The sequence below is a fragment of the Ascidiella aspersa genome, chromosome 4 (assembly GCF_963924565.1).
Source record: "Ascidiella aspersa chromosome 4, kaAscAspe10.2, whole genome shotgun sequence".
Lineage (NCBI taxonomy): Eukaryota > Metazoa > Chordata > Ascidiacea > Phlebobranchia > Ascidiidae > Ascidiella > Ascidiella aspersa.
Genome location: NC_139450.1, coordinates 24,752,054 through 24,770,672, shown reverse-complemented (window position 1 = coordinate 24,770,672; position 18,619 = coordinate 24,752,054). Strand labels below are relative to the sequence as shown.

General features: G+C 38.9%; 50 non-coding genes and 50 pseudogenes across 50 annotated transcripts; all 100 read left to right on the top strand.

The window, feature by feature from the left end:
- Nucleotides 1-3: 3 nt before the first annotated feature.
- On the top strand, nt 4-122 carry LOC146155969 (5S ribosomal RNA; annotated as a pseudogene).
- Nucleotides 123-196: 74 nt separating this feature from the next.
- Nucleotides 197-315, top strand: LOC146155968 (5S ribosomal RNA). Its single transcript, XR_014498208.1, has one exon. It is a non-coding gene; the product is annotated as a 5S ribosomal RNA (ribosomal RNA).
- Nucleotides 316-389: 74 nt separating this feature from the next.
- On the top strand, nt 390-508 carry LOC146155967 (5S ribosomal RNA). The gene has a single exon (XR_014495745.1). It is a non-coding gene; the product is annotated as a 5S ribosomal RNA (ribosomal RNA).
- A 65-nt stretch (nt 509-573) lies between these two features.
- On the top strand, nt 574-692 carry LOC146155966 (5S ribosomal RNA). The gene has a single exon (XR_014498400.1). It is a non-coding gene; the product is annotated as a 5S ribosomal RNA (ribosomal RNA).
- A 64-nt stretch (nt 693-756) lies between these two features.
- LOC146155965 (5S ribosomal RNA) lies at nt 757-875 on the top strand. Its single transcript, XR_014495301.1, has one exon. It is a non-coding gene; the product is annotated as a 5S ribosomal RNA (ribosomal RNA).
- Nucleotides 876-940: 65 nt separating this feature from the next.
- On the top strand, nt 941-1,059 carry LOC146155964 (5S ribosomal RNA; annotated as a pseudogene).
- Nucleotides 1,060-1,124: 65 nt separating this feature from the next.
- Nucleotides 1,125-1,243, top strand: LOC146155963 (5S ribosomal RNA; annotated as a pseudogene).
- A 74-nt stretch (nt 1,244-1,317) lies between these two features.
- LOC146155962 (5S ribosomal RNA) lies at nt 1,318-1,436 on the top strand (annotated as a pseudogene).
- Nucleotides 1,437-1,510: 74 nt separating this feature from the next.
- LOC146155961 (5S ribosomal RNA) lies at nt 1,511-1,629 on the top strand. Its single transcript, XR_014495951.1, has one exon. It is a non-coding gene; the product is annotated as a 5S ribosomal RNA (ribosomal RNA).
- A 64-nt stretch (nt 1,630-1,693) lies between these two features.
- Nucleotides 1,694-1,812, top strand: LOC146155960 (5S ribosomal RNA). Its single transcript, XR_014496702.1, has one exon. It is a non-coding gene; the product is annotated as a 5S ribosomal RNA (ribosomal RNA).
- Nucleotides 1,813-1,877: 65 nt separating this feature from the next.
- LOC146155959 (5S ribosomal RNA) lies at nt 1,878-1,996 on the top strand (annotated as a pseudogene).
- Nucleotides 1,997-2,061: 65 nt separating this feature from the next.
- On the top strand, nt 2,062-2,180 carry LOC146155958 (5S ribosomal RNA). The gene has a single exon (XR_014496314.1). It is a non-coding gene; the product is annotated as a 5S ribosomal RNA (ribosomal RNA).
- A 64-nt stretch (nt 2,181-2,244) lies between these two features.
- Nucleotides 2,245-2,360, top strand: LOC146155957 (5S ribosomal RNA; annotated as a pseudogene).
- Nucleotides 2,361-2,424: 64 nt separating this feature from the next.
- LOC146155956 (5S ribosomal RNA) lies at nt 2,425-2,543 on the top strand (annotated as a pseudogene).
- A 74-nt stretch (nt 2,544-2,617) lies between these two features.
- Nucleotides 2,618-2,736, top strand: LOC146155955 (5S ribosomal RNA; annotated as a pseudogene).
- A 74-nt stretch (nt 2,737-2,810) lies between these two features.
- LOC146155954 (5S ribosomal RNA) lies at nt 2,811-2,929 on the top strand. The gene has a single exon (XR_014495744.1). It is a non-coding gene; the product is annotated as a 5S ribosomal RNA (ribosomal RNA).
- A 65-nt stretch (nt 2,930-2,994) lies between these two features.
- On the top strand, nt 2,995-3,113 carry LOC146155953 (5S ribosomal RNA). Its single transcript, XR_014496313.1, has one exon. It is a non-coding gene; the product is annotated as a 5S ribosomal RNA (ribosomal RNA).
- A 64-nt stretch (nt 3,114-3,177) lies between these two features.
- On the top strand, nt 3,178-3,296 carry LOC146155952 (5S ribosomal RNA). Its single transcript, XR_014496701.1, has one exon. It is a non-coding gene; the product is annotated as a 5S ribosomal RNA (ribosomal RNA).
- Nucleotides 3,297-3,361: 65 nt separating this feature from the next.
- On the top strand, nt 3,362-3,480 carry LOC146155951 (5S ribosomal RNA; annotated as a pseudogene).
- Nucleotides 3,481-3,545: 65 nt separating this feature from the next.
- Nucleotides 3,546-3,664, top strand: LOC146155950 (5S ribosomal RNA). The gene has a single exon (XR_014496312.1). It is a non-coding gene; the product is annotated as a 5S ribosomal RNA (ribosomal RNA).
- A 64-nt stretch (nt 3,665-3,728) lies between these two features.
- Nucleotides 3,729-3,844, top strand: LOC146155949 (5S ribosomal RNA; annotated as a pseudogene).
- A 64-nt stretch (nt 3,845-3,908) lies between these two features.
- On the top strand, nt 3,909-4,027 carry LOC146155948 (5S ribosomal RNA; annotated as a pseudogene).
- A 74-nt stretch (nt 4,028-4,101) lies between these two features.
- On the top strand, nt 4,102-4,220 carry LOC146155947 (5S ribosomal RNA; annotated as a pseudogene).
- A 74-nt stretch (nt 4,221-4,294) lies between these two features.
- Nucleotides 4,295-4,413, top strand: LOC146155946 (5S ribosomal RNA). The gene has a single exon (XR_014495743.1). It is a non-coding gene; the product is annotated as a 5S ribosomal RNA (ribosomal RNA).
- A 65-nt stretch (nt 4,414-4,478) lies between these two features.
- LOC146155945 (5S ribosomal RNA) lies at nt 4,479-4,597 on the top strand. Its single transcript, XR_014496311.1, has one exon. It is a non-coding gene; the product is annotated as a 5S ribosomal RNA (ribosomal RNA).
- A 64-nt stretch (nt 4,598-4,661) lies between these two features.
- LOC146155944 (5S ribosomal RNA) lies at nt 4,662-4,779 on the top strand (annotated as a pseudogene).
- A 65-nt stretch (nt 4,780-4,844) lies between these two features.
- LOC146155943 (5S ribosomal RNA) lies at nt 4,845-4,963 on the top strand (annotated as a pseudogene).
- A 65-nt stretch (nt 4,964-5,028) lies between these two features.
- LOC146155942 (5S ribosomal RNA) lies at nt 5,029-5,147 on the top strand (annotated as a pseudogene).
- Nucleotides 5,148-5,221: 74 nt separating this feature from the next.
- On the top strand, nt 5,222-5,340 carry LOC146155941 (5S ribosomal RNA; annotated as a pseudogene).
- A 74-nt stretch (nt 5,341-5,414) lies between these two features.
- On the top strand, nt 5,415-5,533 carry LOC146155940 (5S ribosomal RNA). The gene has a single exon (XR_014495697.1). It is a non-coding gene; the product is annotated as a 5S ribosomal RNA (ribosomal RNA).
- A 65-nt stretch (nt 5,534-5,598) lies between these two features.
- On the top strand, nt 5,599-5,717 carry LOC146155939 (5S ribosomal RNA; annotated as a pseudogene).
- Nucleotides 5,718-5,791: 74 nt separating this feature from the next.
- LOC146155938 (5S ribosomal RNA) lies at nt 5,792-5,910 on the top strand. Its single transcript, XR_014495696.1, has one exon. It is a non-coding gene; the product is annotated as a 5S ribosomal RNA (ribosomal RNA).
- Nucleotides 5,911-5,974: 64 nt separating this feature from the next.
- On the top strand, nt 5,975-6,093 carry LOC146155937 (5S ribosomal RNA; annotated as a pseudogene).
- Nucleotides 6,094-6,167: 74 nt separating this feature from the next.
- LOC146155936 (5S ribosomal RNA) lies at nt 6,168-6,286 on the top strand. Its single transcript, XR_014495426.1, has one exon. It is a non-coding gene; the product is annotated as a 5S ribosomal RNA (ribosomal RNA).
- A 65-nt stretch (nt 6,287-6,351) lies between these two features.
- LOC146155935 (5S ribosomal RNA) lies at nt 6,352-6,470 on the top strand (annotated as a pseudogene).
- A 64-nt stretch (nt 6,471-6,534) lies between these two features.
- LOC146155934 (5S ribosomal RNA) lies at nt 6,535-6,656 on the top strand (annotated as a pseudogene).
- A 65-nt stretch (nt 6,657-6,721) lies between these two features.
- Nucleotides 6,722-6,840, top strand: LOC146155933 (5S ribosomal RNA; annotated as a pseudogene).
- Nucleotides 6,841-6,905: 65 nt separating this feature from the next.
- LOC146155932 (5S ribosomal RNA) lies at nt 6,906-7,024 on the top strand (annotated as a pseudogene).
- A 74-nt stretch (nt 7,025-7,098) lies between these two features.
- On the top strand, nt 7,099-7,217 carry LOC146155931 (5S ribosomal RNA; annotated as a pseudogene).
- A 74-nt stretch (nt 7,218-7,291) lies between these two features.
- On the top strand, nt 7,292-7,410 carry LOC146155930 (5S ribosomal RNA). The gene has a single exon (XR_014495300.1). It is a non-coding gene; the product is annotated as a 5S ribosomal RNA (ribosomal RNA).
- A 64-nt stretch (nt 7,411-7,474) lies between these two features.
- On the top strand, nt 7,475-7,593 carry LOC146155929 (5S ribosomal RNA). The gene has a single exon (XR_014495299.1). It is a non-coding gene; the product is annotated as a 5S ribosomal RNA (ribosomal RNA).
- Nucleotides 7,594-7,658: 65 nt separating this feature from the next.
- Nucleotides 7,659-7,777, top strand: LOC146155928 (5S ribosomal RNA; annotated as a pseudogene).
- Nucleotides 7,778-7,842: 65 nt separating this feature from the next.
- LOC146155927 (5S ribosomal RNA) lies at nt 7,843-7,961 on the top strand. Its single transcript, XR_014496310.1, has one exon. It is a non-coding gene; the product is annotated as a 5S ribosomal RNA (ribosomal RNA).
- A 64-nt stretch (nt 7,962-8,025) lies between these two features.
- Nucleotides 8,026-8,144, top strand: LOC146155926 (5S ribosomal RNA). The gene has a single exon (XR_014495298.1). It is a non-coding gene; the product is annotated as a 5S ribosomal RNA (ribosomal RNA).
- A 65-nt stretch (nt 8,145-8,209) lies between these two features.
- On the top strand, nt 8,210-8,328 carry LOC146155925 (5S ribosomal RNA; annotated as a pseudogene).
- A 74-nt stretch (nt 8,329-8,402) lies between these two features.
- LOC146155924 (5S ribosomal RNA) lies at nt 8,403-8,521 on the top strand (annotated as a pseudogene).
- Nucleotides 8,522-8,595: 74 nt separating this feature from the next.
- Nucleotides 8,596-8,714, top strand: LOC146155923 (5S ribosomal RNA). The gene has a single exon (XR_014495415.1). It is a non-coding gene; the product is annotated as a 5S ribosomal RNA (ribosomal RNA).
- A 65-nt stretch (nt 8,715-8,779) lies between these two features.
- LOC146155922 (5S ribosomal RNA) lies at nt 8,780-8,898 on the top strand. The gene has a single exon (XR_014496309.1). It is a non-coding gene; the product is annotated as a 5S ribosomal RNA (ribosomal RNA).
- Nucleotides 8,899-8,962: 64 nt separating this feature from the next.
- On the top strand, nt 8,963-9,081 carry LOC146155921 (5S ribosomal RNA). Its single transcript, XR_014495297.1, has one exon. It is a non-coding gene; the product is annotated as a 5S ribosomal RNA (ribosomal RNA).
- Nucleotides 9,082-9,146: 65 nt separating this feature from the next.
- LOC146155920 (5S ribosomal RNA) lies at nt 9,147-9,265 on the top strand (annotated as a pseudogene).
- Nucleotides 9,266-9,330: 65 nt separating this feature from the next.
- LOC146155919 (5S ribosomal RNA) lies at nt 9,331-9,449 on the top strand. Its single transcript, XR_014496308.1, has one exon. It is a non-coding gene; the product is annotated as a 5S ribosomal RNA (ribosomal RNA).
- Nucleotides 9,450-9,513: 64 nt separating this feature from the next.
- Nucleotides 9,514-9,632, top strand: LOC146155918 (5S ribosomal RNA). The gene has a single exon (XR_014495296.1). It is a non-coding gene; the product is annotated as a 5S ribosomal RNA (ribosomal RNA).
- A 65-nt stretch (nt 9,633-9,697) lies between these two features.
- Nucleotides 9,698-9,816, top strand: LOC146155917 (5S ribosomal RNA; annotated as a pseudogene).
- Nucleotides 9,817-9,890: 74 nt separating this feature from the next.
- Nucleotides 9,891-10,009, top strand: LOC146155916 (5S ribosomal RNA; annotated as a pseudogene).
- Nucleotides 10,010-10,083: 74 nt separating this feature from the next.
- LOC146155915 (5S ribosomal RNA) lies at nt 10,084-10,202 on the top strand. The gene has a single exon (XR_014498423.1). It is a non-coding gene; the product is annotated as a 5S ribosomal RNA (ribosomal RNA).
- A 65-nt stretch (nt 10,203-10,267) lies between these two features.
- Nucleotides 10,268-10,386, top strand: LOC146155914 (5S ribosomal RNA; annotated as a pseudogene).
- A 74-nt stretch (nt 10,387-10,460) lies between these two features.
- On the top strand, nt 10,461-10,579 carry LOC146155913 (5S ribosomal RNA). Its single transcript, XR_014495695.1, has one exon. It is a non-coding gene; the product is annotated as a 5S ribosomal RNA (ribosomal RNA).
- A 64-nt stretch (nt 10,580-10,643) lies between these two features.
- Nucleotides 10,644-10,762, top strand: LOC146155912 (5S ribosomal RNA; annotated as a pseudogene).
- Nucleotides 10,763-10,836: 74 nt separating this feature from the next.
- On the top strand, nt 10,837-10,955 carry LOC146155911 (5S ribosomal RNA). The gene has a single exon (XR_014495404.1). It is a non-coding gene; the product is annotated as a 5S ribosomal RNA (ribosomal RNA).
- Nucleotides 10,956-11,020: 65 nt separating this feature from the next.
- On the top strand, nt 11,021-11,139 carry LOC146155910 (5S ribosomal RNA). The gene has a single exon (XR_014496307.1). It is a non-coding gene; the product is annotated as a 5S ribosomal RNA (ribosomal RNA).
- Nucleotides 11,140-11,203: 64 nt separating this feature from the next.
- Nucleotides 11,204-11,325, top strand: LOC146155909 (5S ribosomal RNA; annotated as a pseudogene).
- A 65-nt stretch (nt 11,326-11,390) lies between these two features.
- LOC146155908 (5S ribosomal RNA) lies at nt 11,391-11,509 on the top strand (annotated as a pseudogene).
- Nucleotides 11,510-11,573: 64 nt separating this feature from the next.
- On the top strand, nt 11,574-11,692 carry LOC146155907 (5S ribosomal RNA; annotated as a pseudogene).
- A 75-nt stretch (nt 11,693-11,767) lies between these two features.
- LOC146155906 (5S ribosomal RNA) lies at nt 11,768-11,886 on the top strand (annotated as a pseudogene).
- A 74-nt stretch (nt 11,887-11,960) lies between these two features.
- LOC146155905 (5S ribosomal RNA) lies at nt 11,961-12,079 on the top strand. Its single transcript, XR_014495295.1, has one exon. It is a non-coding gene; the product is annotated as a 5S ribosomal RNA (ribosomal RNA).
- A 64-nt stretch (nt 12,080-12,143) lies between these two features.
- Nucleotides 12,144-12,262, top strand: LOC146155904 (5S ribosomal RNA). The gene has a single exon (XR_014495294.1). It is a non-coding gene; the product is annotated as a 5S ribosomal RNA (ribosomal RNA).
- Nucleotides 12,263-12,327: 65 nt separating this feature from the next.
- LOC146155903 (5S ribosomal RNA) lies at nt 12,328-12,446 on the top strand (annotated as a pseudogene).
- Nucleotides 12,447-12,511: 65 nt separating this feature from the next.
- LOC146155902 (5S ribosomal RNA) lies at nt 12,512-12,630 on the top strand. The gene has a single exon (XR_014496306.1). It is a non-coding gene; the product is annotated as a 5S ribosomal RNA (ribosomal RNA).
- Nucleotides 12,631-12,694: 64 nt separating this feature from the next.
- On the top strand, nt 12,695-12,813 carry LOC146155901 (5S ribosomal RNA). Its single transcript, XR_014495292.1, has one exon. It is a non-coding gene; the product is annotated as a 5S ribosomal RNA (ribosomal RNA).
- A 64-nt stretch (nt 12,814-12,877) lies between these two features.
- On the top strand, nt 12,878-12,996 carry LOC146155900 (5S ribosomal RNA; annotated as a pseudogene).
- A 74-nt stretch (nt 12,997-13,070) lies between these two features.
- LOC146155899 (5S ribosomal RNA) lies at nt 13,071-13,189 on the top strand. The gene has a single exon (XR_014498206.1). It is a non-coding gene; the product is annotated as a 5S ribosomal RNA (ribosomal RNA).
- Nucleotides 13,190-13,263: 74 nt separating this feature from the next.
- LOC146155898 (5S ribosomal RNA) lies at nt 13,264-13,382 on the top strand. The gene has a single exon (XR_014496827.1). It is a non-coding gene; the product is annotated as a 5S ribosomal RNA (ribosomal RNA).
- A 65-nt stretch (nt 13,383-13,447) lies between these two features.
- On the top strand, nt 13,448-13,566 carry LOC146155897 (5S ribosomal RNA; annotated as a pseudogene).
- Nucleotides 13,567-13,630: 64 nt separating this feature from the next.
- Nucleotides 13,631-13,749, top strand: LOC146155896 (5S ribosomal RNA; annotated as a pseudogene).
- A 74-nt stretch (nt 13,750-13,823) lies between these two features.
- Nucleotides 13,824-13,942, top strand: LOC146155895 (5S ribosomal RNA). Its single transcript, XR_014495694.1, has one exon. It is a non-coding gene; the product is annotated as a 5S ribosomal RNA (ribosomal RNA).
- Nucleotides 13,943-14,006: 64 nt separating this feature from the next.
- Nucleotides 14,007-14,125, top strand: LOC146155894 (5S ribosomal RNA). The gene has a single exon (XR_014496967.1). It is a non-coding gene; the product is annotated as a 5S ribosomal RNA (ribosomal RNA).
- A 65-nt stretch (nt 14,126-14,190) lies between these two features.
- LOC146155893 (5S ribosomal RNA) lies at nt 14,191-14,309 on the top strand (annotated as a pseudogene).
- Nucleotides 14,310-14,374: 65 nt separating this feature from the next.
- Nucleotides 14,375-14,493, top strand: LOC146155892 (5S ribosomal RNA). The gene has a single exon (XR_014495291.1). It is a non-coding gene; the product is annotated as a 5S ribosomal RNA (ribosomal RNA).
- Nucleotides 14,494-14,557: 64 nt separating this feature from the next.
- Nucleotides 14,558-14,676, top strand: LOC146155891 (5S ribosomal RNA; annotated as a pseudogene).
- Nucleotides 14,677-14,750: 74 nt separating this feature from the next.
- LOC146155890 (5S ribosomal RNA) lies at nt 14,751-14,869 on the top strand. The gene has a single exon (XR_014498424.1). It is a non-coding gene; the product is annotated as a 5S ribosomal RNA (ribosomal RNA).
- A 74-nt stretch (nt 14,870-14,943) lies between these two features.
- LOC146155889 (5S ribosomal RNA) lies at nt 14,944-15,062 on the top strand. The gene has a single exon (XR_014495734.1). It is a non-coding gene; the product is annotated as a 5S ribosomal RNA (ribosomal RNA).
- Nucleotides 15,063-15,127: 65 nt separating this feature from the next.
- On the top strand, nt 15,128-15,246 carry LOC146155888 (5S ribosomal RNA). The gene has a single exon (XR_014496305.1). It is a non-coding gene; the product is annotated as a 5S ribosomal RNA (ribosomal RNA).
- A 64-nt stretch (nt 15,247-15,310) lies between these two features.
- LOC146155887 (5S ribosomal RNA) lies at nt 15,311-15,429 on the top strand. The gene has a single exon (XR_014498126.1). It is a non-coding gene; the product is annotated as a 5S ribosomal RNA (ribosomal RNA).
- A 65-nt stretch (nt 15,430-15,494) lies between these two features.
- LOC146155886 (5S ribosomal RNA) lies at nt 15,495-15,613 on the top strand (annotated as a pseudogene).
- A 74-nt stretch (nt 15,614-15,687) lies between these two features.
- LOC146155885 (5S ribosomal RNA) lies at nt 15,688-15,806 on the top strand. The gene has a single exon (XR_014498355.1). It is a non-coding gene; the product is annotated as a 5S ribosomal RNA (ribosomal RNA).
- Nucleotides 15,807-15,880: 74 nt separating this feature from the next.
- Nucleotides 15,881-15,999, top strand: LOC146155884 (5S ribosomal RNA). Its single transcript, XR_014498044.1, has one exon. It is a non-coding gene; the product is annotated as a 5S ribosomal RNA (ribosomal RNA).
- Nucleotides 16,000-16,062: 63 nt separating this feature from the next.
- On the top strand, nt 16,063-16,181 carry LOC146155883 (5S ribosomal RNA; annotated as a pseudogene).
- Nucleotides 16,182-16,246: 65 nt separating this feature from the next.
- Nucleotides 16,247-16,365, top strand: LOC146155882 (5S ribosomal RNA; annotated as a pseudogene).
- A 74-nt stretch (nt 16,366-16,439) lies between these two features.
- LOC146155881 (5S ribosomal RNA) lies at nt 16,440-16,558 on the top strand. Its single transcript, XR_014495290.1, has one exon. It is a non-coding gene; the product is annotated as a 5S ribosomal RNA (ribosomal RNA).
- A 64-nt stretch (nt 16,559-16,622) lies between these two features.
- LOC146155880 (5S ribosomal RNA) lies at nt 16,623-16,741 on the top strand. Its single transcript, XR_014495289.1, has one exon. It is a non-coding gene; the product is annotated as a 5S ribosomal RNA (ribosomal RNA).
- Nucleotides 16,742-16,806: 65 nt separating this feature from the next.
- On the top strand, nt 16,807-16,925 carry LOC146155879 (5S ribosomal RNA). Its single transcript, XR_014496303.1, has one exon. It is a non-coding gene; the product is annotated as a 5S ribosomal RNA (ribosomal RNA).
- A 64-nt stretch (nt 16,926-16,989) lies between these two features.
- On the top strand, nt 16,990-17,108 carry LOC146155878 (5S ribosomal RNA; annotated as a pseudogene).
- Nucleotides 17,109-17,182: 74 nt separating this feature from the next.
- LOC146155877 (5S ribosomal RNA) lies at nt 17,183-17,301 on the top strand. The gene has a single exon (XR_014498043.1). It is a non-coding gene; the product is annotated as a 5S ribosomal RNA (ribosomal RNA).
- Nucleotides 17,302-17,364: 63 nt separating this feature from the next.
- Nucleotides 17,365-17,483, top strand: LOC146155876 (5S ribosomal RNA; annotated as a pseudogene).
- A 65-nt stretch (nt 17,484-17,548) lies between these two features.
- On the top strand, nt 17,549-17,667 carry LOC146155875 (5S ribosomal RNA; annotated as a pseudogene).
- A 74-nt stretch (nt 17,668-17,741) lies between these two features.
- On the top strand, nt 17,742-17,860 carry LOC146155874 (5S ribosomal RNA). The gene has a single exon (XR_014495288.1). It is a non-coding gene; the product is annotated as a 5S ribosomal RNA (ribosomal RNA).
- A 64-nt stretch (nt 17,861-17,924) lies between these two features.
- On the top strand, nt 17,925-18,043 carry LOC146155873 (5S ribosomal RNA). Its single transcript, XR_014495287.1, has one exon. It is a non-coding gene; the product is annotated as a 5S ribosomal RNA (ribosomal RNA).
- A 65-nt stretch (nt 18,044-18,108) lies between these two features.
- Nucleotides 18,109-18,226, top strand: LOC146155872 (5S ribosomal RNA; annotated as a pseudogene).
- A 65-nt stretch (nt 18,227-18,291) lies between these two features.
- Nucleotides 18,292-18,410, top strand: LOC146155871 (5S ribosomal RNA; annotated as a pseudogene).
- A 65-nt stretch (nt 18,411-18,475) lies between these two features.
- LOC146155870 (5S ribosomal RNA) lies at nt 18,476-18,594 on the top strand (annotated as a pseudogene).
- The last annotated feature ends 25 nt before the right edge of the window (nt 18,595-18,619 follow it).

The following is an 18,619-nucleotide window of genomic DNA, read 5'->3' as shown; positions in this document are numbered from 1 at the left end:
ACTGTCTACGACCATACCAGGTTGAATGCACCCGATCTAGTTCGATCTCGGAAGTTAAGCAACGTCGGGATTGGTTAGTACTTGGATGGGTGACCGCATAGGAATTCCAATTGTCATAGGCAAAATATGATTTATAAAATATATTTAAATGTTAACATTTTTGAAGATTTTAGACCAAAAAATGTTGACCAATACTGTCTACGACCATACCAGGTTGAATGCACCCGATCTCGTTCGATCTCGGAAGTTAAGCAACGTCGGGATTGGTTAGTACTTGGATGGGTGACCGCATAGGAATTCCAATTGTCATAGGCAAAATATGATTTATAACATATATTTAAATGTTAACATTTTTGAAGATTTTAGAAAAAAAAATGTTGACCAATACTGTCTACGACCATACCAAGTTGAATGCACCCGATCTCGTCCGATCTCGGAAGTTAAGCAACGTCGGGATTGGTTAGTACTTGGATGGGTGACCGCCAAGGAATACCAATTGTCGTAGGCAAAATATGATTTATTTAAGTTTTTACATTTTTAAATAGATTAGACCAAAAAATGTTGACCAATACTGGCTACGACCATACCAGGTTGAATGCACCCGATCTCGTCCGATCTCGGAAATTAAGCAACGTCGGGATTGGTTAGTACTTGGATGGGTGACCGCCTAGGAATACCAATTGTCGTAGGCATAATATCATTTATTTAAGTTTTTACATTTTTAAATAGATTAGACCATAAATGTTGACGAATACTGTCTACGACCATACCAGGTTGAATGCACCCGATCTCGTCCGATCTCGGAAGTTAAGCAACGTCGGGATTGGTTAGTACTTGGATGGGTGACCGCCTAGGAATACCAATTGTCGTAGGCAAAATATGATTTATTTAAGTTTTTACATTTTTATATAGATTAGACCAAAAAATGTTGACCAATACTGGCTACGAACATACCAGATTGAATGCACCCGATCTCGTCCGATCTCGGAAGTTAAGCAACGTCGGGATTGGTTAGTACTTGGATGGGTGACCGCCTAGGAATACCAATTGTCGTAGGCAAAATATGATTTATTTAAGTTTTTACATTTTTAAATAGATTAGACCAAAAAATGTTGACCAATACTGGCTACGACCATACCAGGTTGAATGCACCCGATCTCGTCCGATCTCGGAAGTTAAGCAACGTCGGGATTGGTTAGTACTTGGATGGGTGACCGCATAGGAATTCCAATTGTCATAGGCAAAATATGATTTATAAAATATATTTAAATGTTAACATTTTTGAAGATTTTAGACCAAAAAATGTTGACCACTACTGTCTACGACCATACAAGGTTGAATGCACCCGATCTCGTCCGATCTCGGAAGTTAAGCAACGTCGGGATTGGTTAGTACTTGGATGGGTGACCGCCTAGCAATACCAATTGTCATAGGCAAAATATGATTTTTAAAATACATTTAAATGTTAACATTTTTAAAGATTTTAGACCAAAAAATGTTGACCAATACTGTCTACGACCATACCAGGTTGAATGCACCCGATCTCGTCCGATCTCGGAAGTTAAGCAACGTCGGGATTGGTTAGTACTTGGATGGGTGACCGACTAGGAATACCAATTGTCGTAGGCATAATATCATTTATTTAAGTTTTTACATTTTTGAATAGATTAGACCATAAATGTTGACGAATACTGTCTACGACCATACCAGGTTGAATGCACCCGATCTCGTCCGATCTCGGAAGTTAAGCAACGTCGGGATTGGTTAGTACTTGGATGGGTGACCGCCTAGGAATACCAATTGTCGTAAGCAAAATATGATTTATTTAAGTTTTTACATTTTTAAATAGATTAGACCAAAAAATGTTGACCAATACTGGCTACGAACATACCAGATTGAATGCACCCGATCTCGTCCGATCTCGGAAGTTAAGCAACGTCGGGATTGGTTAGTACTTGGATGGGTGACCGCCTAGGAATACCAATTGTCGTAGGCAAAATATGATTTATTTAAGTTTTTACATTTTTAAATAGATTAGACCAAAAAATGTTGAGCAATACTGGCTACGACCATACCAGGTTGAATGCACCCGATCTCGTCCGATCTCGGAAGTTAAGCAACGTCGGGATTGGTTAGTACTTGGATGGGTGACCGCCTAGGAATACCAATTGTCGTAGGCACAATATGATTTATTTAAGTTTTTACATTTTTAAATAGATTAGACCATAAATGTTGACCAATACTGTCTACGACCATACCAGGTTGAATGCACCCGATCTCGTCTCTCGGAAGTTAAGCAACGTCGGGATTGGTTAGTACTTGGATGGGTGACCGCCTAGGAATACCAATTGTCGTAGGCAAAATATGATTTATTTAAGTTTTTACTTTTTTAAATAGATTAGACGTAAAATGTTGAGAAATACTGTCTACGTACATGCCAGGTTCAATGCACCCGATCTCGTCCGATCTCGGAAGTTAAGCAACGTCGGGATTGGTTAGTACTTGGATGGGTGACCGCATAGGAATTCCAATTGTCATAGGCAAAATATGATTTATAAAATATATTTAAATGTTAACATTTTTGAAGATTTTAGACCAAAAAATGTTGACCAATACTGTCTACGACCATACCAGGTTGAATGCACCCGATCTCGTTCGATCTCGGAAGTGAAGCAACGTCGGGATTGGTTAGTACTTGGATGGGTGACCGCATAGGAATTCCAATTGTCATAGGCAAAATATGATTTATAACATATATTTAAATGTTAACATTTTTGAAGATTTTTGAAAAAAAAATGTTAACCAATACTGTCTACGACCATACCAAGTTGAATGCACCCGATCTCGTCCGATCTCGGAAGTTAAGCAACGTCGGGATTGGTTAGTACTTGGATGGGTGACCGCCAAGGAATACCAATTGTCGTAGGCAAAATATGATTTATTTAAGTTTTTACATTTTTAAATAGATTAGACCAAAAAATGTTGACCAATACTGGCTACGACCATACCAGGTTGAATGCACCCGATCTCGTCCGATCTCGGAAGTTAAGCAACGTCGGGATTGGTTAGTACTTGGATGGGTGACCGCCTAGGAATACCAATTGTCGTAGGCATAATATCATTTATTTAAGTTTTTACATTTTTAAATAGATTAGACCATAAATGTTGACGAATACTGTCTACGACCATACCAGGTTGAATGCACCCGATCTCGTCCGATCTCGGAAGTTAAGCAACGTCGGGATTGGTTAGTACTTGGATGGGTGACCGCCTAGGAATACCAATTGTCGTAAGCAAAATATGATTTATTTAAGTTTTTACATTTTTAAATAGATTAGACCAAAAAATGTTGACCAATACTGGCTACGAACATACCAGATTGAATGCACCCGATCTCGTCCGATCTCGGAAGTTAAGCAACGTCGGGATTGGTTAGTACTTGGATGGGTGACCGCCTAGGAATACCAATTGTCGTAGGCAAAATATGATTTATTTAAGTTTTTACATTTTTAAATAGATTAGACCAAAAAATGTTGAGCAATACTGGCTACGACCATACCAGGTTGAATGCACCCGATCTCGTCCGATCTCGGAAGTTAAGCAACGTCGGGATTGGTTAGTACTTGGATGGGTGACCGCCTAGGAATACCAATTGTCGTAGGCACAATATGATTTATTTAAGTTTTTACATTTTTAAATAGATTAGACCATAAATGTTGACCAATACTGTCTACGACCATACCAGGTTGAATGCACCCGATCTCGTCTCTCGGAAGTTAAGCAACGTCGGGATTGGTTAGTACTTGGATGGGTGACCGCCTAGGAATACCAATTGTCGTAGGCAAAATATGATTTATTTAAGTTTTTACTTTTTTAAATAGATTAGACGTAAAATGTTGAGAAATACTGTCTACGTACATGCCAGGTTCAATGCACCCGATCTCGTCCGATCTCGGAAGTTAAGCAACGTCGGGATTGGTTAGTACTTGGATGGGTGACCGCATAGGAATTCCAATTGTCATAGGCAAAATATGATTTATAAAATATATTTAAATGTTAACATTTTTGAAGATTTTAGACCAAAAAATGTTGACCAATACTGTCTACGACCATACCAGGTTGAATGCACCCGATCTCGTTCGATCTCGGAAGTGAAGCAACGTCGGGATTGGTTAGTACTTGGATGGGTGACCGCATAGGAATTCCAATTGTCATAGGCAAAATATGATTTATAACATATATTTAAATGTTAACATTTTTGAAGATTTTTGAAAAAAAAATGTTAACCAATACTGTCTACGACCATACCAAGTTGAATGCACCCGATCTCGTCCGATCTCGGAAGTTAAGCAACGTCGGGATTGGTTAGTACTTGGATGGGTGACCGCCAAGGAATACCAATTGTCGTAGGCAAAATATGATTTATTTAAGTTTTTACATTTTTAAATAGATTAGACCAAAAAATGTTGACCAATACTGGCTACGACCATACCAGGTTGAATGCACCCGATCTCGTCCGATCTCGGAAGTTAAGCAACGTCGGGATTGGTTAGTACTTGGATGGGTGACCGCCTAGGAATACCAATTGTCGTAGGCATAATATCATTTATTTAAGTTTTTACATTTTTAAATAGATTAGACCATAAATGTTGACGAATACTGTCTACGACCATACCAGGTTGAATGCACCCGATCTCGTCCGATCTCGGAATTAAGCAACGTCGGGATTGGTTAGTACTTGGATGGGTGACCGCCTAGGAATACCAATTGTCGTAGGCAAAATATGATTTATTTAAGTTTTTACATTTTTATATAGATTAGACTAAAAAATGTTGACCAATACTGGCTACGAACATACCAGATTGAATGCACCCGATCTCGTCCGATCTCGGAAGTTAAGCAACGTCGGGATTGGTTAGTACTTGGATGGGTGACCGCCTAGGAATACCAATTGTCGTAGGCAAAATATGATTTATTTAAGTTTTTACATTTTTAAATAGATTAGACCAAAAAATGTTGACCAATACTGGCTACGACCATACCAGGTTGAATGCACCCGATCTAGTCCGATCTCGGAAGTTAAGCAACGTCAGGATTGGTTAGTACTTGGATGGGTGACCGCATAGGAATTCCAATTGTCATAGGCAAAATATGATTTATAAAATATATTTAAATGTTAACATTTTTGAAGATTTTAGACCAAAAAATGTTGACCACTACTGTCTACGACCATACCAGGTTGAATGCACCCGATCTCGTCCGATCTCGGAAGTTAAGCAACGTCGGGATTGGTTAGTACTTGTTTGGATGACCGCCTAGCAATACCAATTGTCATAGGCAAAATATGATTTTTAAAATATATTTAAATGTTAACATTTTTAAAGATTTTAGACCAAAAAATGTTGACCAATACTGTCTACGACCATACCAGGTTGAATGCACCCGATCTCGTCTGATCTCGGAAGTTAAGCAACGTCGGGATTGGTTAGTACTTGGATGGGTGACCGCCTAGGAATACCAATTGTCGTAGGCAAAATATGATTTATTTAAGTTTTTACATTTTTAAATAGATTAGACCAAAAAATGTTGACCAATACTGGCTACGAACATACCAGATTGAATGCACCCGATCTCGTCCGATCTCGGAAGTTAAGTAACGTCGGGATTGGTTAGTACTTGGATGGGTGACCGCCTAGCAATACCAATTGTCATAGGCAAAATATGATATTTAAAATATATTTAAATGTTAACATTTTTAAAGATTTTAGACCAAAAAATGTTGACGAATACTGTCTACGACCATACCAGGTTGAATGCACCCGATCTCGTCTGATCTCGGAAGTTAAGCAACGTCGGGATTGGTTAGTACTTGGATGGGTGACCGCCTAGGAATACCAATTGTCGTAGGCATCATATCATTTATTTAAGTTTTTACATTTTTAAATAGATTAGACCATAAATGTTGACGAATACTGTCTACGACCATACCAGGTTAAATGCACCCGATCTCGTCCGATCTCGGAAGTTAAGCAACGTCGGGATTGGTTAGTACTTGGATGGGTGACCGCATAGGAATTCCAATTGTCATAGGCAAAATATGATTTATAACATATATTTAAATGTTAACATTTTTGAAGATTTTAGACCAAAAAATGTTGACCAATACTGTCTACGACCATACCAAGTTGAATGCACCCGATCTCGTCCGATCTCGGAAGTTAAGCAACGTCGGGATTGGTTAGTACTTGGATGGGTGACCGCCTAGGAATACCAATTGTCGTAGGCAAAATGTGATTTATTTAAGTTTTTACATTTTTAAATAGATTAGACCAAAAAATGTTGACCAATACTGGCTACGACCATACCAGGTTGAATGCACCCGATCTCGTCCGATCTCGGAAGTTAAGCAACGTCGGGATTGGTTAGTACTTGGATGGGTGACCGCCTAGGAATACCAATTGTGGTAGGCATAATATCATTTATTTAAGTTTTTACTTTTTTAAATAGATTATACCATAAATGTTGAGCAATACTGTCTACGACCATACCAGGTTGAATGCACCCTATCTCGTCCGATCTCGGAAGTTAAGCAACGTCGGGATTGGTTAGTACTTGGATGGGTGACGACCGCCTAGGAATACCAATTGTCGTAGGCAAAATATGATTTATTTAAGTTTTTACATTTTTATATAGATTAGACCAAAAAATGTTGACCAATACTGTCTACGAACATACCAGATTGAATGCACCCGATCTCGTCCGATCTCGGAAGTTAAGCAACGTTGGGATTGGTTAGTACTTGGATGTGTGACCGCCTAGGAATACCAATTGTCGTAGGCAAAATATGATTTATTTAAGTTTTTACATTTTTAAATAGATTAGACCAAAAAATGTTGACCAATACTGGCTACGACCATGCCAGGTTGAATGCACCCGATCTCGTCCGATCTCGGAAGTTAAGCAACGTCGGGATTGGTTAGTACTTGGATGGGTGACCGCATAGGAATTCCAATTGTCATAGGCAAAATATGATTTATAAAATATATTTAAATGTTAACATTTTTGAAGATTTTAGAACAAAAAATGTTGACCACTACTGTCTACGACCATACCAGGTTGAATGCACCCGATCTCGTCCGATCTCGGAAGTTAAGCAACGTCGGGATTGGTTAGTACTTGGATGGGTGACCGCCTAGCAATACCAATGGTCATAGGCAAAATACGATTTTTAAAATATATTTAAATGTTAACATTTTTAAAGATTTTAGACCAAAAAATGTTGACCAATACTGTCTACGACCATACCAGGTTGAATGCACCCGATCTCGTCCGATCTCGGAAGTTAAGCAACGTCGGGATTGGTTAGTACTTGGATGGGTGACCGCCTAGGAATACCAATTGTCGTAGGCATAATATCATTTATTTAAGTTTTTACATTTTTAAATAAATTAGACCATAAATGTTGACGAATACTGTCTACGACCATACCAGGTTGAATGCACCCGATCTCGTCCGATCTCGGAAGTTAAGCAACGTCGGGATTGGTTAGTACTTGGATGGGTGACCGCCTAGGAATACCAATTGTCGTAGGCAAAATATGATTTATTTAAGTTTTTACATTTTTAAATAGATTAGACCAAAAAATGTTGACCAATACTGGCTACGAACATACCAGATTGAATGCACCCGATCTCGTCCGATCTCGGAAGTTAAGCAACGTCGGGATTGGTTAGTACTTGGATGGGTGACCGCCTAGGAATACCAATTGTCGTAGGCAAAATATGATTTATTTAAGTTTTTACATTTTTAAATAGATTAGACCAAAAAATGTTGACCAATACTGGCTACGACCATACCAGGTTGAATGCACCCGATCTCGTCCGATCTCGGAAGTTAAGCAACGTCGGGATTGGTTAGTACTTGGATGGGTGACCGCCTAGGAATACCAATTGTCGTAGGCACAATATGATTTATTTAAGTTTTTACATTTTTAAATTGATTAGACCATAAATGTTGACCAATACTGTCTACGACCATACCAGGTTGAATGCACCCGATCTCGTCCGATCTCGGAAGTTAAGCAACGTCGGGATTGGTTAGTACTTGGATGGGTGACCGCCTAGGAATACCAATTGTCGTAGGCAAAATGTGATTTATTTAAGTTTTTACATTTTTAAATAGATTAGACCAAAAAATGTTGACCAATACTGGCTACGACCATACCAGGTTGAATGCACCCGATCTCGTCCGATCTCGGAAGTTAAGCAACGTCAGGATTGGTTAGTACTTGGATGGGTGACCGCATAGGAATTCCAATTGTCATAGGCAAAATATGATTTATAAAATATATTTAAATGTTAACATTTTTGAAGATTTTAGACCAAAAAATGTTGACCACTACTGTCTACGACCATACCAGGTTGAATGCACCCGATCTCGTCCGATCTCGGAAGTTAAGCAACGTCGGGATTGGTTAGTACTTGTTTGGATGACCGCCTAGCAATACCAATTGTCATAGGCAAAATATGATTTTTACAATATATTTAAATGTTAACATTTTTAAAGATTTTAGACCAAAAAATATTGACCAATACTGTCTACGACCATACCAAGTTGAATGCACCCGATCTCGTCCGATCTCGGAAGTTAAGCAACGTCGGGATTGGTTAGTACTTGGATGGGTGACCGCCTAGGAATACCAATTGTCGTAGGCAAAATGTGATTTATTTAAGTTTTTACATTTTTAAATAGATTAGACCAAAAAATGTTGACCAATACTGGCTACGACCATACCAGGTTGAATGCACCCGATCTCGTCCGATCTCGGAAGTTAAGCAACGTCGGGATTGGTTAGTACTTGGATGGGTGACCGCCTAGGAATACCAATTGTCGTAGGCATAATATCATTTATTTAAGTTTTTACATTTTTAAATAAATTAGACCATAAATGTTGACGAATACTGTCTACGACCATACCAGGTTGAATGCACCCGATCTCGTCCGATCTCGGAAGTTAAGCAACGTCGGGATTGGTTAGTACTTGGATGGGTGACCGCCTAGGAATACCAATTGTCGTAGGCAAAATATGATTTATTTAAGTTTTTACATTTTTAAATAGATTAGACCAAAAAATGTTGACCAATACTGGCTACGAACATACCAGATTGAATGCACCCGATCTCGTCCGATCTCGGAAGTTAAGCAACGTCGGGATTGGTTAGTACTTGGATGGGTGACCGCCTAGGAATACCAATTGTCGTAGGCAAAATATGATTTATTTAAGTTTTTACATTTTTAAATAGATTAGACCAAAAAATGTTGACCAATACTGGCTACGACCATACCAGGTTGAATGCACCCGATCTCGTCCGATCTCGGAAGTTAAGCAACGTCGGGATTGGTTAGTACTTGGATGGGTGACCGCCTAGGAATACCAATTGTCGTAGGCACAATATGATTTATTTAAGTTTTTACATTTTTAAATTGATTAGACCATAAATGTTGACCAATACTGTCTACGACCATACCAGGTTGAATGCACCCGATCTCGTCCGATCTCGGAAGTTAAGCAACGTCGGGATTGGTTAGTACTTGGATGGGTGACCGCCTAGGAATACCAATTGTCGTAGGCAAAATGTGATTTATTTAAGTTTTTACATTTTTAAATAGATTAGACCAAAAAATGTTGACCAATACTGGCTACGACCATACCAGGTTGAATGCACCCGATCTCGTCCGATCTCGGAAGTTAAGCAACGTCAGGATTGGTTAGTACTTGGATGGGTGACCGCATAGGAATTCCAATTGTCATAGGCAAAATATGATTTATAAAATATATTTAAATGTTAACATTTTTGAAGATTTTAGACCAAAAAATGTTGACCACTACTGTCTACGACCATACCAGGTTGAATGCACCCGATCTCGTCCGATCTCGGAAGTTAAGCAACGTCGGGATTGGTTAGTACTTGTTTGGATGACCGCCTAGCAATACCAATTGTCATAGGCAAAATATGATTTTTACAATATATTTAAATGTTAACATTTTTAAAGATTTTAGACCAAAAAATATTGACCAATACTGTCTACGACCATACCAGGTTGAATGCACCCGATCTCGTCTGATCTCGGAAGTTAAGCAACGTCGGGATTGGTTAGTACTTGGATGGGTGACCGCCTAGGAATACCAATTGATGTAGGCAAAATATGATTTATTTAAGTTTTTGCATTTTTAAATAGATTAGACCAAAAAATGTTGACCAATACTGGCTACGAACATACCAGATTGAATGCACCCGATCTCGTCCGATCTCGGAAGTTAAGTAACGTCGGGATTGGTTAGTACTTGGATGGGTGACCGCCTAGCAATACCAATTGTCATAGGCAAAATATGATTTTTAAAATATATTTAAATGTTAACATTTTTAAAGATTTTAGACCAAAAAATGTTGACGAATACTGTCTACGACCATACCAGGTTGAATGCACCCGATCTCGTCTGATCTCGGAAGTTAAGCAACGTCGGGATTGGTTAGTACTTGGATGGGTGACCGCCTAGGAATACCAATTGTCGTAGGCATAATATCATTTATTTAAGTTTTTACATTTTTAAATAGATTAGACCATAAATGTTGACGAATACTGTCTACGACCATACCAGGTTAAATGCACCCGATCTCGTCCGATCTCGGAAGTTAAGCAACGTCGGGATTGGTTAGTACTTGGATGGGTGACCGCATAGGAATTCCAATTGTCATAGGCAAAATATGATTTATAACATATATTTAAATGTTAACATTTTTGAAGATTTTAGACCAAAAAATGTTGACCAATACTGTCTACGACCATACCAAGTTGAATGCACCCGATCTCGTCCGATCTCGGAAGTTAAGCAACGTCGGGATTGGTTAGTACTTGGATGGGTGACCGCCTAGGAATACCAATTGTCGTAGGCAAAATGTGATTTATTTAAGTTTTTACATTTTTAAATAGATTAGACCAAAAAATGTTGACCAATACTGGCTACGACCATACCAGGTTGAATGCACCCGATCTCGTCCGATCTCGGAAGTTAAGCAACGTCGGGATTGGTTAGTACTTGGATGGGTGACCGCCTAGGAATACCAATTGTCGTAGGCATAATATCATTTATTTAAGTTTTTACATTTTTAAATAGATTAGACCATAAATGTTGAGCAATACTGTCTACGACCATACCAGGTTGAATGCACCCTATCTCGTCCGATCTCGGAAGTTAAGCAACGTCGGGATTGGTTAGTACTTGGATGGGTGACGACCGCCTAGGAATACCAATTGTCGTAGGCAAAATATGATTTATTTAAGTTTTTACATTTTTATATAGATTAGACCAAAAAATGTTGACCAATACTGTCTACGAACATACCAGATTGAATGCACCCGATCTCGTCCGATCTCGGAAGTTAAGCAACGTCGGGATTGGTTAGTACTTGGATGGGTGACCGCCTAGGAATACCAATTGTCGTAGGCAAAATATGATTTATTTAATTTTTACATTTTTAAATAGATTAGACCAAAAAATGTTGACCAATACTGGCTACGACCATGCCAGGTTGAATGCACCCGATCTCGTCCGATCTCGGAAGTTAAGCAACGTCGGGATTGGTTAGTACTTGGATGGGTGACCGCATAGGAATTCCAATTGTCATAGGCAAAATATGATTTATAAAATATATTTAAATGTTAACATTTTTTCAAGATTTTAGAACAAAAAATGTTGACCACTACTGTCTACGACCATACCAGGTTGAATGCACCCGATCTCGTCCGATCTCGGAAGTTAAGCAACGTCGGGATTGGTTAGTACTTGGATGGGTGACCGCCTAGCAATACCAATTGTCATAGGCAAAATATGATTTTTAAAATATATTTAAATGTTAACATTTTTAAAGATTTTAGACCAAAAAATGTTGACCAATACTGTCTACGACCATACCAGGTTGAATGCACCCGATCTCGTCCGATCTCGGAAGTTAAGCAACGTCGGGATTGGTTAGTACTTGGATGGGTGACCGCCTAGGAATACCAATTGTCGTAGGCATAATATCATTTATTTAAGTTTTTACATTTTTAAATAAATTAGACCATAAATGTTGACGAATACTGTCTACGACCATACCAGGTTGAATGCACCCGATCTCGTCCGATCTCGGAAGTTAAGCAACGTCGGGATTGGTTAGTACTTGGATGGGTGACCGCCTAGGAATACCAATTGTCGTAGGCAAAATATGATTTATTTAAGTTTTTACATTTTTAAATAGATTAGACCAAAAAATGTTGACCAATACTGGCTACGAACATACCAGATTGAATGCACCCGATCTCGTCCGATCTCGGAAGTTAAGCAACGTCGGGATTGGTTAGTACTTGGATGGGTGACCGCCTAGGAATACCAATTGTCGTAGGCAAAATATGATTTATTTAAGTTTTTACATTTTTAAATAGATTAGACCAAAAAATGTTGACCAATACTGGCTACGACCATACCAGGTTGAATGCACCCGATCTCGTCCGATCTCGGAAGTTAAGCAACGTCGGGATTGGTTAGTACTTGGATGGGTGACCGCCTAGGAATACCAATTGTCGTAGGCACAATATGATTTATTTAAGTTTTTACATTTTTAAATTGATTAGACCATAAATGTTGACCAATACTGTCTACGACCATACCAGGTTGAATGCACCCGATCTCGTCCGATCTCGGAAGTTAAGCAACGTCGGGATTGGTTAGTACTTGGATGGGTGACCGCCTAGGAATACCAATTGTCGTAGGCACAATATGATTTATTTAAGTTTTTACATTTTTAAATTGATTAGACCATAAATGTTGACCAATACTGTCTACGACCATACCAGGTTGAATGCACCCGATCTCGTCCGATCTCGGAAGTTAAGCAACGTCGGGATTGGTTAGTACTTTGATGGGTGACCGCATAGGAATTCCAATTTTCATAGGCAAAATATGATTTATAAAATATATTTAAATGTTAACATTTTTGAAGATTTTAGACCAAAAAATGTTGACCAATACTGTCTACGACCATACCAGGTTGAATGCACCCGATCTCGTTCGATCTCGGAAGTTAAGCAACGTCGGGATTGGTTAGTACTTGGATGGGTGACCGCATAGGAATTCCAATTGTCATAGGCAAAATCTGATTCATAACATATATTTAAATGTTAACATTTTTGAAAATTTTAGACCAAAAAATGTTGACCAATTCTGTCTACGACCATACCAGGTTGAATGCACCCGATCTCGTCCGATCTCGGAAGTTAAACAACGTCGGGATTGGTTAGTACTTGGATGGTTGACCGCCTAGGAATACCAATTGTCGTAGGCAAAATATGATTTATTTAAGTTTTTACATTCTTAAATAGATTAGACCAAAAAATGTTGACCAATACTGGCTACGACCATACCAGGTTGAATGCACCCGACCTCGTCCGATCTCGCAAGTTAAGCAACGTCGGGATTGGTTAGTACTTGGATGGGTGACCGCCTAGGAATACCAATTGTCGTAGGCACATTATGATTTATTTAAGTTTTTACATTTTCAAATAGATTAGACCATAAATGTTGACCAATACTGTGTACGACCATACCAGGTTGAATGCACCCGATCTCGTCCGATCTCGGAAGTTAAGCAACGTCGGGATTGGTTAGTACTTGTTTGGATGACCGCCTAGCAATACCAATTGTCATAGGCAAAATATGATTTTTAAAATATATTTAAATGTTAACATTTTTAAAGATTTTAGACCAAAAAATGTTGACCAATACTGTCTACGACCATACCAGGTTGAATGCACCCGATCTCGTCTGATCTCGGAAGTTAAGCAACGTCGGGATTGGTTAGTACTTGGATGGGTGACCGCCTAGGAATACCAATTGTCGTAGGCATAATATCATTTATTTAAGTTTTTACATTTTTAAATAGATTAGACCATAAATGTTGACGAATACTGTCTACGACCATACCAGGTTAAATGCACCCGATCTCGTCCGATCTCGGAAGTTAAGCAACGTCGGGATTGGTTAGTACTTGGATGGGTGACCGCCTAGGAATACCAATTGTCGTAGGCAAAATATGATTTATTTAAGTTTTTACATTTTTAAATAGATTAGACCAAAAAATGTTGACCAATACTGGCTACGAACATACCAGATTGAATGCACCCGATCTCGTCCGATCTCGGAAGTTAAGCAACGTCGGGATTGGTTAGTACTTGGATGGGTGACCGCCTAGGAATACCAATTGTCGTAGGCAAAATATGATTTATTTAAGTTTTTACATTTTTAAATAGATTAGACCAAAAAATGTTGACCAATACTGTCTACGACCATACCAGGTTGAATGCACCCGATCTCGTCCGATCTCGGAAGTTAAGCAACGTCGGGATTGGTTAGTACTTGGATGGGTGACCGCCTAGGAATACCAATTGTCGTAGGCAAAATATGATTTATTTAAGTTTTTACTTTTTTAAATAGATTAGACGTAAAATGTTGAGAAATACTGTCTACGTACATACCAGGTTCAATGCACCCGATCTCGACCGATCTCGGAATTTAAGCAACGTCGGGATTGGTTAGTACTTGGATGGGTGACCGCATAGGAATTCCAATTGTCATAGGCAAAATATGATTTATAAAATATATTTAAATGTTAACATTTTTGAAGATTTTAGACCAAAAAATGTTGACCAATACTGTCTACGACCATACCAGGTTGAATGCACCCGATCTCGTTCGATCTCGGAAGTTAAGCAACGTCGGGATTGGTTAGTACTTTGATGGGTGACCGCATAGGAATTCCAATTGTCATAGGCAAAATATGATTTATAACATATATTTAAATGTTAACATTTTTGAAGATTTTAGACCAAAAAATGTTGACCAATACTGTCTACGACCATACCAAGTTGAATGCACCCGATCTCGTCCGATCTCGGAAGTTAAGCAACGTCGGGATTGGTTAGTACTTGGATGGGTGACCGCCTAGGAATACCAATTGTCGTGGGCAAAATGTGATTTATTTAAGTTTTTACATTTTTAAATAGATTAGACCAAAAAATGTTGACCAATACTGGCTACGACCATACCAGGTTGAATGCACCCGATCTCGTCCGATCTCGGAAGTTAAGCAACGTCGGGATTGGTTAGTACTTGGATGGGTGACCGCCTAGGAATACCAATTGTCGTAGGCATAATATCATTTATTTAAGTTTTTACATTTTTAAATAGATTAGACCATAAATGTTGAGCAATACTGTCTACGACCATACCAGGTTGAATGCACCCTATCTCGTCCGATCTCGGAAGTTAAGCAACGTCGGGATTGGTTAGTACTTGGATGGGTGACCGCCTAGGAATACCAATTGTCGTAGGCATAATATCATTTATTTAAGTTTTTACATTTTTAAATAGATTAGACCAAAAAATGTTGACCAATACTGGCTACGACCATGCCAGGTTGAATGCACCCGATCTCGTCCGATCTCGGAAGTTAAGCAACGTCGGGATTGGTTAGTACTTGGATGGGTGACCGCATAGGAATTCCAATTGTCATAGGCAAAATATGATTTATAAAATATATTTAAATGTTAACATTTTTGAAGATTTTAGACCAAAAAATGTTGACCACTACTGTCTACGACCATACCAGGTTGAATGCACCCGATCACGTCCGATCTCGGAAGTTAAGCAACGTCGGGATTGGTTAGTACTTGGATGGGTGACCGCATAGGAATTCCAATTGTCATAGGCAAAATATGATTTATAAAATATATTTAAATGTTAACATTTTTGAAGATTTTAGACCAAAAAATGTTGACCACTACTGTCTACGACCATACCAGGTTGAATGCACCCGATCACGTCCGATCTCGGAAGTTAAGCAACGTTGGGATTGGTTAGTACTTGGATGGGTGACCGCCTAGGAATACCAATTGTCTTAGGCACTATATGATTTATTTAAGTTTTACATTTTTAAATAGATTAGACCATAAATGTTGACCAATACTGTCCACGACCATACCAGGTTGAATGCACACGATCTCGTCCGACCTCGGAAGTTAAGCAACGTCGGGATTGGTTAGTACTTGGATGGGTGACCGCCTAGGAATACCAATTGTCGTAGGCAAAATATGATTTATTTAAGTTTTTACATTTTTAAATAGATTAGACCAAAGGATGTTGACCAATACTGGCTACGACCATACCAGGTTGAATGCACCCGATCTCGTCCGATCTCGGAAGTTAAGCAACGTCGGGATTGGTTAGTACTTGGATGGGTGACCGCATAGCAATACCAATTGTCATAGGCAAAATATGATTTTTAAAATATATTTAAACGTTAACATTTTCAAAGATTTTAGACCAAAAAATTTTGACCAATACTGTCTACGACCATACCAGGTTGAATGCACCCGATCTCGTCCGATCTCGGAAGTTAAGCAACGTCGGGATTGGTTAGTACTTGGATGGGTGACCGCCTAGGAATACCAATTGTCGTAGGCATAATATCATTTATTTAAGTTTTTACATTTTTAAATAGATTAGACCATAAATGTTGACCAATACTGTCTACGACCATACCAGGTTGAATGCACCCGATCTCGTCCGATCTCGGAAGTTAAGCAACGTCGGGATTGGTTAGTACTTGGATGGGTGACCGCCTAGGAATACCAATTGTCGTAGGCAAAATATGATTTATTTAAGTTTTTACATTTTTAAATAGATTAGACCAAAAAATGTTGACTAATACTGGCTACGACCATACCAGGTTGAATGCACCCGATCTCGTCCGATCTCGGAAGTTAAGCAACGTCGGGATTGGTTAGTACTTGGATGGGTGACCGCCTAGGAATACCAATTGTCGTAGGCATAATATCATTTATTTAAGTTTTTACATTTTTAAATAAATTAGACCATAAATGTTGACGAATACTGTCTACGACCATACCAGGTTGAATGCACCCGATCTCGTCCGATCTCGGAAGTTAAGCAACGTCGGGATTGGTTAGTACTTGGATGGGTGACCGCATAGCAATACCAATTGTCATAGGCAAAATATGATTTTTAAAATATATTTAAACGTTAACATTTTCAAAGATTTTAGACCAAAAAATTTTGACCAATACTGTCTACGACCATACCAGGTTGAATGCACCCGATCACGTCCGATCTCGGAAGTTAAGCAACGTTGGGATTGGTTAGTACTTGGATGGGTGACCGCCTAGGAATACCAATTGTCTTAGGCACAATATGATTTATTTAAGTTTTACATTTTTAAATAGATTAGACCATAAATGTTGACCAATACTGTCCACGACCATACCAGGTTGAATGCACACGATCTCGTCCGACCTCGGAAGTTAAGCAACGTCGGGATTGGTTAGTACTTGGATGGGTGACCGCCTAGGAATACCAATTGTCGTAGGCAAAATATGATTTATTTAAGTTTTTACATTTTTAAATAGATTAGACCAAAGGATGTTGACCAATACTGGCTACGACCATACCAGGTTGAATGCACCCGATCTCGTCCGATCTCGGAAGTTAAGCAACGTCGGGATTGGTTAGTACTTGGATGGGTGACCGCATAGCAATACCAATTGTCATAGGCAAAATATGATTTTTAAAATATATTTAAACGTTAACATTTTCAAAGATTTTAGACCAAAAAATTTTGACCAATACTGTCTACGACCATACCAGGTTGAATGCACCCGATCTCGTCCGATCTCGGAAGTTAAGCAACGTCGGGATTGGTTAGTACTTGGATGGGTGACCGCCTAGGAATACCAATTGTCGTAGGCATAATATCATTTATTTAAGTTTTTACATTTTTAAATAGATTAGACCATAAATGTTGACCAATACTGTCTACGACCATACCAGGTTGAATGCACCCGATCTCGTCCGATCTCGGAAGTTAAGCAACGTCGGGATTGGTTAGTACTTGGATGGGTGACCGCCTAGGAATACCAATTGTCGTAGGCAAAATATGATTTATTTAAGTTTTTACATTTTTAAATAGATTAGACCAAAAAATGTTGACTAATACTGGCTACGAACATACCAGGTTGAATGCACCCGATATCGTCCGATCTCGGAAGTTAAGCAACGTCGGATTGGTTAGTACTTGGATGGGTGACCACCTAGGAATACCAATTGTCGTAGGCAAAATATGATTTATTTAAGTTTTTACATTTTTAAATAGATTAGACCTAAAAATGTTGACCAATACTGGCTACGACCATACCAGGTTGAATGCACCCCATCTCGTCCGATCTCGGAAGTTAAGCAACGTCGGGATTGGTTAGTACTTGGATGGGTGACCGCCTAGGAATACCAATTGTCGTAGGCACAATATGATTTGTTTAAGTTTTTACATTTTTAAATAGATTAGACCAAAAAATGTTGACCAATACTGGCTACGAACATACCAGGTTGAATGCACCCGATCTCGTCCGATCTCGGAAGTTAAGCAACGTCGGGATTGGTTAGTACTTGGATGGGTGACCGCCCAGCAATACCAATTGTCATAGGCAAAATATGATTTTTAAAATATATTTA